This window comes from Podarcis filfolensis (genome assembly GCF_964270895.1).
Source record: "Podarcis filfolensis genome assembly, chromosome: Z".
NCBI classification, from domain to species: Eukaryota; Metazoa; Chordata; class Lepidosauria; order Squamata; family Lacertidae; genus Podarcis; species Podarcis filfolensis.
Genome location: NC_139617.1, coordinates 30,108,762 through 30,120,660, shown reverse-complemented (window position 1 = coordinate 30,120,660; position 11,899 = coordinate 30,108,762). Strand labels below are relative to the sequence as shown.

At 42.2% G+C, this 11,899-nt stretch overlaps 2 long non-coding RNA genes across 2 annotated transcripts in view; both read left to right on the top strand.

The window, feature by feature from the left end:
* Positions 1 to 11,899, top strand: part of LOC310754565 — a 632,985-nt gene that overhangs the window by 438,605 nt on the left and 182,481 nt on the right. The gene's annotated exons all lie outside the window — the stretch shown is intronic.
* Positions 2,849 to 10,999, top strand: LOC310754611. The gene is made up of 3 exons (XR_014543923.1): positions 2,849 to 3,173; positions 4,734 to 6,232; positions 8,401 to 10,999. It is a non-coding gene; the product is annotated as an uncharacterized lncRNA (long non-coding RNA).

Below are 11,899 nucleotides of genomic sequence, written 5' to 3'. Positions count from 1 at the left end.
CCAGAAAGACGGTCCTAAAACTCAAGACAGATTTTTTTAAAAGGACTTACAGTGGTGCCCCGCAAGACGAATGCCTCGCAAGACGGAAAACTCGCTAGACGAAAGAGTTTTCCGTTTTGGAGGTGCTTCGCAAAACGAATTTCCTATGGGCTTGCTTCGCAAGACGAAAATGTCTTGCGAGTTCCTGCGGGTTTTTTTCCTTCCCCCCCCCCCCTTTTTCTAAACCGCTTATCCGCTAAGCCGATAAGCCACTAAAAGCCGCTAATAGCGCTAATCCGCTAATCCAGGCTATTAGCCATGATGGCTATGATTTTGCCTTCACAGTTGGAGACAGCGATGCTTCTGAATCCCAGTTGCTGGAAACCACAAGAGGGGAGAGGGCTCTTGTGCTCAGGTCCTGCTTTGGGGTTGGCCCCTGTGAGAACTGGATGTGCTATGGGCCTGATCCATCAGGCTGTTGTGATATTCTTAAGGTGGTAGCACCACTCATTCCCCACTCCCAACAGGATGCCAAATTCATCAAGCACAGCTTTGAGCAGTTGAATCTTTTTCCCAACCCCAACACACACACCCCACAGTCATACACAAACCACAGTCCAAATTGCCCATGTTTTGGAAGTACACAGTTGCATACCCAACAGCTGTCCCGATTTAATTGGGACACCCTGGATTTGGGCCCTGCAACCTTTGGCTGTGGCAGTGGTGGTGCACTCCAGCAGGGTGCCTCCTCAAGGCACACATGGTGCAGGAGATGTGCTGAACAAGGCAGGGAAGGATGGAGAAGTAACCATCAAACTCTTTAGGGTGCCACCGGGTGCCTCCATCCCCTTGTACTCCTGAGAGTGCAATGCACCAGCTGCCTCCACATGGTTGTGGGGACACACCAAGGGCTAGGCAGCGAGCTGAGAGGAGTACACAGCAGCAAAGATCTGGGAGAAAGTAAGGCTAGGGCATGTGTAGGGGGACTGTAGGGGAAGGGGCACTAGCAAAGGCAAAATCCTTGTCCAATCACAAGCCACACAAGTGAACCTGGCCTTGGGTGGGAAAGGTGGATGGGACAGATGTCCTGGAAGGCGAGGTGGAAGGGGAGGGAGTCCGCTTGGCAAAATCAGAAGGCAGAGGGTGTCCACTTAGAGAACTGCCACCTACGCCATGCACTAGACGAGAAAGCAGAGGCAAGGTTGGAAGAAGTTCCCACCAAAGAATAAAGAAGATGATGGACTATGAGGAATTGGGAAAGCTAACAGTCAAAATAAGAGAACCTAATGACGATGGTTTTGTGGAAGAATGGAAGCCTTTTGTAAATTACTTAAAGAAATACTATAGTGATGAACTCAACAAGCAAGATTTGAACTATGAGCAACAGAAGTAATTAGAAATTATTGCAGCAGAGAGGGAGAAATAAAAACACCATGGAAAACGGGGTGGGAAGTCAACTAAACAAAATACAAATTTATTATGTCTTAGAGTGTATATGTTAAACGTTTGAAAATTTAATAAAATATAATTTTTAAAAGAGAGAAAGCGGCAATGTCACCCCCAAATCACAGGCTGAACTATAGGGGGAGGACACACTGACAAGTGAGGGGGAGTGTCCCTATTTTCCTCTGAATCAAAGTTGGAGGATATGCAGTTGTGCCTTTGGTATTGTGGGCCCAGATCTTTGGAATTCTCAGCATTGAGTTCATCGCCCAACACACAATGTTCTGCTCCATTCACAACTGGTAGGAGGGTTGCCAAGGGTCATATCGCTTCCCACCCCCCTCATGGACTGTTGCTATTTCAGGAGCTCTGCCCATAAGAACAAAATGATAGGTATAATGGATAGAGTCTGTATTTCCTGTGAAGCTGAAATCCCTTAATTTTCAAATGCATCTGCAATGGAGGTGGTGGGGGAAGAAAGTACAGCAAGGAGTAACAGCAAATATGCTTTCAAAAAAAAAAAAAAAAAAGGTCTGAACCATCTACAAATATAGCACATGGTGCCCTGCTCTGGAAACTGAAATTGCGGTGTATGTTCCACCCAGAGCTGCAATTATTCTTAGGCTTTCATTAGCAAGCTCTTTCCCAAGCCCACAGTTAATAAGTAAAATAAAGCACCATAAATTGCCATAGCGAAAGGCTAGCAGAATCAGAAGTCTCTCTTACACCTTTTTCCATGAGCAGGGGTGCAGGGTATAGGGGGCACAAGGGGCTTCAGCCCCCTGAATATTTTGAGGCAGGGGGCAGAGCCCCCCCCCCAATATTGAAGGGGCAGCCAACCCCCACTGCCCCTGGATGAGTGTCAGTGCGCCAGAGCACCGTCCCACCAGGCAGGGGTGGGTAACTTGGGCAGTCAGTACATTGGCATTATATGAACAGAGTGTCTTGACCTGGTGAGCATCCATGTGAAAAGGACTTCTGGACTGGGGCCTTGGATGAAGAACAGCACAGCTTCCTGGGGCTGATGGAAGTTGCAGTTGAATACCTCCTGGAGACGGCATCACGTTAGCAAAGGGGAAAGGTTCATTTTTACAGCACTAGCAGGTAATTGTTTTCTGTTGTGTTGTTTAGTCATTTCCAACTCTTCATTACCCCATGGACCAGAACACGCCAGGCACTCCTGTCTTCCACTGCCTCCTGCAGCTTGGTCAAACTCAGGTTCATAGCTTCGAGAACACTGTCCAACCATCTCGTCCTCTGTCGTCTCCTTCTCCTTGTGCCCTCCATCTTTCCCAACATCAGGGTCTTTTCCAGGGAGTCTTCTCTTCTCAGGAGGTGGCCAAAGTATTGGAGCCTCAGTTTCACGATCTGTCCTTACAGTGAGCACTCAGGGTTGATTTCCTTAAGAATGGATACGTTTGATCTTCTTGCAGTCCACGGGACTCTCAAGAGTCCCCTCCAGCACCATAATTCAAAAGCATCAATTCTTCGGCGATCAGCCTTCTTTATGGTCCAGCTCTCACTTCCATACATCACTACTGGGAAAACCATAGCTTTAACTATACGGACCTTTGTTGGCAAGGTGATGTCTCTGCTTTTTTAAGATGCTGTCTAGGTTTGTCATTGCTTTTCTCCCAAGAAGCAGGCGTCTTTTAATTTCGTGACTGCTGTCACCATCTGCAGTGATCATGGAGCCCAAGAAAGTAAAATCTCTCACTGCTTCCATTTCTTCCCCTTCTATTTGCCAGGAGGTGAATGGATTGTTTCAAGAGGTGGCAAAAAGACATATCTAAATTTGTCTGGCAGGGCAAAAAGCCCAGAATTAAATTTAAGATATTAACGGATTCAAAGGAAAGAGGGGGGTTTGCCCTGCCAGACTTTAAACTATACTATGAAGCGGCAGCTTTCTGCTGGCTGAAAGAATGGCTACTTCTTGAAAACACAGACATTTTGGATTTGGAAGGTTTTAATAACATTTTTGGGTGGCATGCATATTTGTGGTATGACAAGGTTAAAGCACATAAAAGTTTCAAAAATCATATTGTCAGAAAAGCACTATTAAATGTCTGGGTCAGATATAAAGACTTGCTGGAAAATAAAACTCCAAGGTGGCTGTCGCCAATGGAAGCTAAGGCAGTTAAAAAGTTAAATATGGAGTCCAAGTGGCCAAGATACTGGGAAATTTTGGAAAAGGAAGGGGACAAATTGAGATTGCAGAGTTTTGAGAAATTAAAAGGGAAGGTGAGAGACTGGTTCCACTACCACCAAATAAATGAAGCGTTTAAACTGGACAGTAAAATTGGCTTCCAGGTGGAAAAATCAAAATTGGAGATAGAACTGTTAGAACCCAGTACTAAGAATTTGTCCAAAATGTACAATTTGCTGCTGAAATGGAATACACAAGATGAAACGGTTAAATCGGTCATGATTAAATGGGCTCAGGACATTGGTCATAATATCTTGTTTGCTGATTGGGAAAAGTTGTGGACCACCGGGATAAAATTTACGGCATGTAATGCCTTAAGAGAAAACATTATGAAAATGATATATAGGTGGTACATAACCCCAGTCAGGCTTGCAAAGATTTACCATGTGCCTGATAACAAATGTTGGAAATGTAAAGAAACTGAAGGTACATTTTTTCATCTTTGGTGGACTTGCCCGAAGATTAAGGCATTCTGGGAAATGATCTATAATGAACTTAAAAAGGTATTTAAATATACTTTCCCCAAGAAACCAGAGGCCTTTCTCTTGGGTATTGTCGGCCAAGGGGTGTTAAAGACGGATATAACTTTCTTTATGTATGCTACAACAGCAGCTAGAATACTCATTGCGAAGTACTGGAAGACGCGAGAACTACCCACACTGGAAGAATGGCAGATGAAGGTGATAGACTATATGGGCCTGGCAGAAATGACGAGCAGAATCCGAAACCAGGGAAGAGAAGCAGCGCAAGAAGAATGGAAAAAATTCAAGGACTATTTAAAGAAATATTACAAAGTTAATGAAAGTTAGAATGATGTTGGATTGGAAAGTAAATGGTTACTATTAGCAATGGTTATGACAAGGAGAATAAGGAAGAATAGTCTAAATTTAAATTAAAATAAGGGAAGATTTGCTGAACAATCGATAAGAATTTGGAATACAGAAAGGGGAGGCATGAGGAAGTCGGGGAAGATAGGATATGAAATTAGGATATGAAATGATACATGTTTTTTGTTTTGTTTTTGTTTTTGTATGTTTATGTTTGTTGTATTGTGTTTATATGGAAAAATAAAAATATTATAAAAAAAAAAAATATTTGCCAGGAGGTGATGGGCCAAGTGGCCTTCTGTGGTTGGTGTCAAATGCTGTGCCACCATTGCATGGCGGCGAAATGTGGACCCTGCAGCCATTGGGGCCAGCAGAGTGTGCATGTGCAAACACACCACACACACACACACACACACAGAGAGAGAGAGAGAGAGAGAGAGAGAGAGAGAGAGAGAGAGAGGATCCAGGCAGTAGGACTGCCAGGTGACCAGACCTGCAGCCTGACCTGCTCTGACAGCATGACCCCTAAAGGCAGCCTGCTGTGCCAAAATCGGCAGCTGAAGCTTTTCAAGGCAGAGATGGATATTATCACCTGCTCTTGCCTACACATCAAATTAGTGTTAATAGAGTCTGTTGAAAAGATTGCAAAGCTAGTCACCTCACATTAAAAAGAATATTATAGACCTGGAAAAGGGCAGCAAAAATAATGAAGGGGAAGGACCGTCTCCCCTATGAAAACGGGTTGCAGCATTTGGGACTTTTGGGTTTAGAGAAAAGACAAGTGAGAGGCAACATGATGGGAGTTTGTAAAATGATGCATGGCATGAAGAAAGTAGACTGAGAAAAGTTTATTCTCTCTCGTAACACTAGAACTCATGGACATCCAATGAAACTGACTGGTGAGTAAAAAAAACTGACTCTAGGTGAGTAAAAGAAAGTCCTTTATGCAGCTCATAGGTAAACTGTGGAACTCACTCAGTGATGGCCACCAACTTAAATGGTTTTAAAAGAGGATTAGACAAATTCATGAACAAGGATATCTTATAATTTTTTAATTAGTTTTCCAATATACCCCAATAATAGCCAAATTATAACAATAACAATTCCCAAATCATACAATTATCAAAGTGCCAATCAACTTCCAATTAATACATTTTAGTTAAAATGGCTCCCCGCATGATGGTTTGGGTGCATTTCTGATCTTATATCACTGTGTTCCATAATCTTAATTAATGTCAGTTATATCTCAGTTATAATAATCCCTTAGTCAACAGCTACAGAATTAGTTATTTCCATTTGTGATGCTACAATATATAAATGTATAAAGCTTCAAGTGAGGAACTCAAACTATTATTTTTATTCTGCCCTGCGTGTGAAAACTGTTATAACCATGGAGATTTCTTCTGTCCATATATGGTGTTGTCTCTTTCACTTCCCAGATGTTTTCTCCCATCATGGCTTGGGGCAGAACTGACTCTCAAAGTTTCTCACAGGTCTTACCTCTCCATCCCTAGTTTTGACGTCTTGGAACAGGCAACAGTCTACTAGAAACCATTCTGTCTCACCAGTAAAACATGTCACAGATCTTTGCCATTTTTCTCTCAGCCTAGGACAAGGTGGGCAGTTTTTGAATGCGCTGAAGATTTAATACTGCTTTCCAGCTCCCAGAATCTCTGCAGCATTCTTATCAAAGCCCGCAAATTATTTTCCTTCCAGCAAGAGATTAATGGCCCAATTACAGTGGTACCTCAGGTTACGTACTTAATTCGTTCCGGAGGTCCGTTCTTTTTTTTTTTATATAAATATTTATTAGAGTTTTCAATTTTATACAAACAAAAAAGAAAAAGAAAAAAAATATTAAAAACAAATCAATTTCAGTACCAATTTTCAATAACATATTTCCTTGACTTCCTCATACCTCCCCTTCTTGTTTTCTAGTTCAAATTATTTATCCAGCAAATCCTAATCTCTTAACATTCCATTTAGCTAACACCTTATTTTCCAATCAACTTCTTAAATTTTGTAACTTAAACAATATTTATACCAATTCATTTTACCATAACAGCTAGAGACCACATAAATTCAATCCAGCATCTTTCAAAGTTCATTAATTTTGCAATATTTCTGTAAATAGTCCTTAAATTTCTTCCAATCTTCTTCTGCCGACTCTTCTCCCTGGTCGCGGATTCTGCCAGTCATTTCTGCCAGTCCCATACAGTCAATCAACTTCATCTGCCATTCTTCCAGAGTGGGTAGATCTTGCGTCTTCCAGTGCTTTGCTATAAGTATTCTTGCTGCCGTTGTAGCATACATAAAAAAAGTTCTATCCTTCTTTGGCACCAAATGGCCGACTATGCCCAAGAGAAAAGCCTCTGGTTTCTTCAAGAAGGTATATTTAAATACCTTTTTCATTTCATTATAAATCATCTCCCAGAAAGCCTTAATCTTTGGGCACGTCCACCAAAGGTGAAAGAATGTACCTTCAACCTCCTTACATTTCCAACATTTATTATCAGGCAAATGATATATTTTTGCGAGCTTGACTGGTGTCATGTACCACCTGTATATCATTTTCATAATATTCTCTCTTAGGGCATTACATGCCGTAAATTTCATACCGGTGGTCCACAACTGTTCCCAGTCAGCAAACATAATGTTATGTCCAACATCTTGTGCCCATTTAATCATAGCTGACTTTATGTGCTTTAACCTTGTCATACCACAAATATGCATGCCATCCAAAAACGTTGTTAAAACCTTCTAGGTCCAAAATGTCTGTGTTTTCAAGAAGCAGCCAGTCTTTCAACCAGCAGAATGCTGCTGATTCATAGTAAAGTTTAAAGTCTGGCAGGGCAAATCCACCCCTTTCTTTTACATCAGTTAAAATCTTATATTTTATCCTGGGCTTCTTGCCCTGCCAGACAAATTTAGAAATGTCTTTCTGCCACTTCTTAAAACAATCCATCTTGTCCACAATTTGCAATGTTTGAAACAAAAACAACATTTTAGGCAATACATTCATCTTTATAGCTGCAATTCAACCCATCAAGGAAAGCTTCAAATTTGACCATATTTCAAGATCCTTTTTCACTTCTAACCAACATTTCTCATAATTATTTTTAAATAAATTCCCATTTTTAGCTGTCATATTAATCCCCAGATATTTCACTTTCTTCACCACAGTCAAACCTGTTTCATTCTGAAATTTCTCTTTTTCAAACAATGTTAAGTTTTTCTCTAAAACCTTAGTTTTGGACTTGTTCAGTTTAAATCCTGCCACCTGACCAAATTCTTGAATTAATTCTAAAACTCTTTTGGTACTAGATTCTGGCTCCTGTAACGTCAAAACTAGGTCATCTGCAAATGCTCTCATTTTATACTGTTTGGCTCCGACCTGTATACCTTTAACCAGCCGGTCTCTTCTAATCATGTTCAGCAAAACCTCCAGGACCGATATAAAAAGTAAAGGGGAAATTGGGCACCCTTGTCGTGTCCCTTTTTCTATCTTAAATTGTTCTGTAACCACATTATTTACAATTAGTTTAGCCTTTTGTTCAGAGTATATTGCACTTATACCATTTTCAAAGCCTTGGCCTACCCCCATACCCTGTAAGTTCTTTTTCATAAAACTCCAAGAAATGTTGTCAAAGGCTTTCTCCGCATCCACAAATATCAAAACAGCTTTAGTATTTATATTCACATCTAACTTTTCCAAAATGTCAATTACATTCCTCAAGTTATCAGATATATGTCTTCCCGGTAGAAAGCCCGCTTGGTCCTTATGTATCTCTTCAATCAATACTCTTTTCAATCTCTTGGCCAAAATATCAGCAAAAATTTTGTAATCCACATTTAATAAGGATATGGGACGGTAGTTTTTAAGTTGAGTCTTTTCAGTCTCTGTTTTCGGTATAAGTGTAATGTAGGCCTCTTTCCACGACGGAGGTCCGTTCTTAACCTGAAACTGTTCTTAATCTGAGGTACCACTTTAGCTAATGGGGCCTCCCGCTGCCGCCACGCGATTTCTGTTCTCATCCTGAAGCAAAGTTCTTAACCCGAGGTACTATTTCTGGGTTAGCGGAGTCTGTAACCTGAAGTGTATGTAACCTGAAGCGTATGTTAGCCGAGTTACCACTGTAAACATTATCTTAGATTACAACCCGTCAGTAGCACACACAAATCTCAGTCTCTTTTTCCTTGTCTGTTGTTTTTAAATGGAGTTGAGGGGAATTACTCTGTCTTTCCAACACAGTCATACTTGAGCTTTTCCTCCCCCTCCTTTCTTCATTTCAGATCACACACCGTTTCCATTTTTGCTAGTTAATATCAATATTACTCCAACGTCCCTTCCTCACTTGTAAATATCTTTTTATTTTATATTCGGAAGAGGCTTGCTGAATCATAAATATTTAACAGAAACTAAGAATAAATAAACCATGGGCTTCCCTCTCCCTAATCGACTCTCACACCGAAGAAAATCTTATCTCAATTCAAACCTTTGATCCTTGTAGCTGGTATATTTGGCAGTACATTCGTAACTTGGTTTTCAAACAGCTTAGTTCTTAAACGTTTGGGCTTCTGAACGCTGCAAACCCAGAAGTGACTGTTCTGGTTTGGGAACTATTTTTGGAAGCTGAACATCTGACAGGGCTTCCACAGCTTCTGATTGGCTGCAGGAGCTTCCTGAAGCCAATCAGAAGCCGCGCTTTGGTTTCCAAACTTTTTGTAAGTCGAACGGACTTCTGGAATGGATTCTGTTCGGCTTCTGAGGTGTGACTGTATGTGTTGCAAACCCTTTCCATCACGTGCCAGTACTTTAAAGCCAATTAAAAATCCAATTAAATGGAGAACTTCTGCTTCTTAATGGCAGCGTGGGAGGATTTTCACCAGGTGACGTGCTTTTGCATTCAACGCCTCCCTGTCTCCCATATTCCATGCCGGAGTGAAAGCCAGGTACCAAGATGAACTGTGAGTGAATCCCATTCCCCCCTTCTCTGGGGAGAATTTGCAACGATGATTTACCCTCTGTCATCCTTGTTTTCCATCCACTGATGATCCCCCACTGTAGTGGGGGCTGCCTTCATTAAGGTCATGAACAAGAATATTAATGGCTGATAGCCAGGATGGCTGTGCTCTGCCTTCACTGTTGTAGGCAGGAATGCTTCTGAATACCAGTTGCTGGAAACTCTTGGAGAGGAGAGGGCTCTTGTGTTCAGATTCTGCTTGTGGTTTTCTCACAGGCATCTGGTTGGCCACTGAGGGAACAGGATGGGCCATTGGCCTGATCCCACAGCCTCATTTTATGTTCTTATGAAAAGAAAGAAGCTAACTTTATCTGCTGTGTTTCTCTTCTGGGGTCCCTCCTTGGCCCAAAGCAATGAGACAACCAAATATTCCTCCCTTCTCTCTCTTTCTCCCCGCAAATGTACAATGCCAATAACTTCCATAATGCAAGATTAATGGATCTACTTGGAAAAAAGTGTTGAGACTTTGATTCCTTGTGCAAAATCCTTAAAGATGCTGTTCTCCTCAACTTTCCACTTTCTTTACTGGGAGGGAATCTAGTGGCTCTCATTCATCAAGTTTAGGATTAATGCACATTCTCCCAAGAAGAAGAAGACAGGACTTATGTGGCAGATGCTGGACAGCAAAGCAACGCAACATTTGTTGTAATTATAGGAAACAAGGACACACCAAGGCCTCATATATTCAGCATGGTGTTTTTCAAAGTTCCTGCTTGTTTAGGGTGATCTTTCTCAAAGTAAAACTGTTTTGTTTTTCTCTGTTTCCTTTCTCCATTTCACACACTTGCCAGGAGACAACTCTCATTTAGCAAACTCATCTGTGCAGCTGAACGCTAAGAAAAACAACAACCATTTAACAGAATGCCTTGCAGCCACTGCTATAACCCAGCCTTTCAGGACACTGCTCATTTTTCACTGTCCTTTATTTGCATGAAGACAGCTGACATGATGAGGTAGTCACTGAGCTGCAATTTGCTTTACTAGAGAACAACAAATTGCCGTTTCACCACAAAGATCTCAAAGTCAGTCTCCATATATTTGCCTCATTTGTACAAACTGTCATGCAGCATGCAGAAAGTGTTTGCTTCCAAAAAATTTCTAGTGTGTGGTGGGGCAAAGAGAGCAGTTTCTGTGACAGGTGAGAAGGAAGTCTGCAGCTTGTATAAGAACATGAGAAGAGCCTTTTGGATCAGGCCAGTGGAGCAGCATCCTCTTCTCACAGTGATCAACCAGATGCCTCTGTGGGAAACCTTCAAGTAGGATTTGGGCACTAGAGCAGCACTTTCCGCAACTGATATTCAGAGTCATGGCTGCACTGACTGTAGAGGCAGAGTAGAGGCATGGCTAGCAGTCATCAATAACATTCTCCTCCATGAATTTGTCCAATCCTCTCTTAAATCTATCCAAGTTGGTGGCCATCACTGCCTCCTGTGGCAGCGAGTTCCATAGTTTAACTATACCCTGAATTAAAAATTTCTTTTTATTTGTCCTGAACCTTTCAGTGATCTTAACTCATCTTCATCTCACCTGGCATCTTCATCTCACTCATCTTCATCTCACCTTTCAGGTTTAGTTCATTGATTTTTTAAAAAATAATTAAGTGTTAATTAATTGATCAGCATCCCACTGATCAAAATCGGGACACTCTTTTTTGGTCCCGGGCTCTCGCAGGAGCAATTTGACATGCACCAGAGTGCAAAACCAAAAATTGAGTGTCTTTTGGTTTTGCTTGTTCAGACCCAGAAACCTGCCCCCTAAATAAATTCACACGAGACTCAAATTTTGGTTTTGGTTTTTGGCAGAATTTAGGCCACAGCTTTATTGATTACAGAAAGTGAGTGGTTGCATAGGCTCTGGTTCGACTGCCATGCAGGTAGCACTGACCCAGGGTTCCAGCATAGGTCAGCCAAGGGTGAACACCTGGATAAGCGGAAAGCTGGGCATGGGCTAACTCCGCCACCCAAATGTCCCCCTGGACTCAGGCACGGGCACAACCCCCTCACAGGGGTTGACCAAACCATCAAGTCCCTGGATTCCTTTAACGGAATACCCTTCACATAGGGATGGCGAGAGCGTTCTCCCATCCCTATCACCTGAACCAGAGCCTATCCACCACACAAGCCCCGCGCTTGCAGCCAGACACTCAGACCTGTAACCAGTCCCTTAATCCCGCTGACACAGAGGTCAGCCATAAATCAATCACATAAACCAATCACAGACAGATGAACCCCATCAAGCCTGCAAAGGGATGCATCACGAGAGGTAATGCCCGGGTGATGGATCCCCATCCTGCCCAAGGCCAGAACCTTCTTGGCCACTGCGCTCTGCACATGCCTCCTGGCCCTCTTGGTGGCAGCTGGGCATCGGCTTCCTCGCCATGCACGTCGCTGCAACAGCTTTAACTCTTTCAAGTCCTTCTG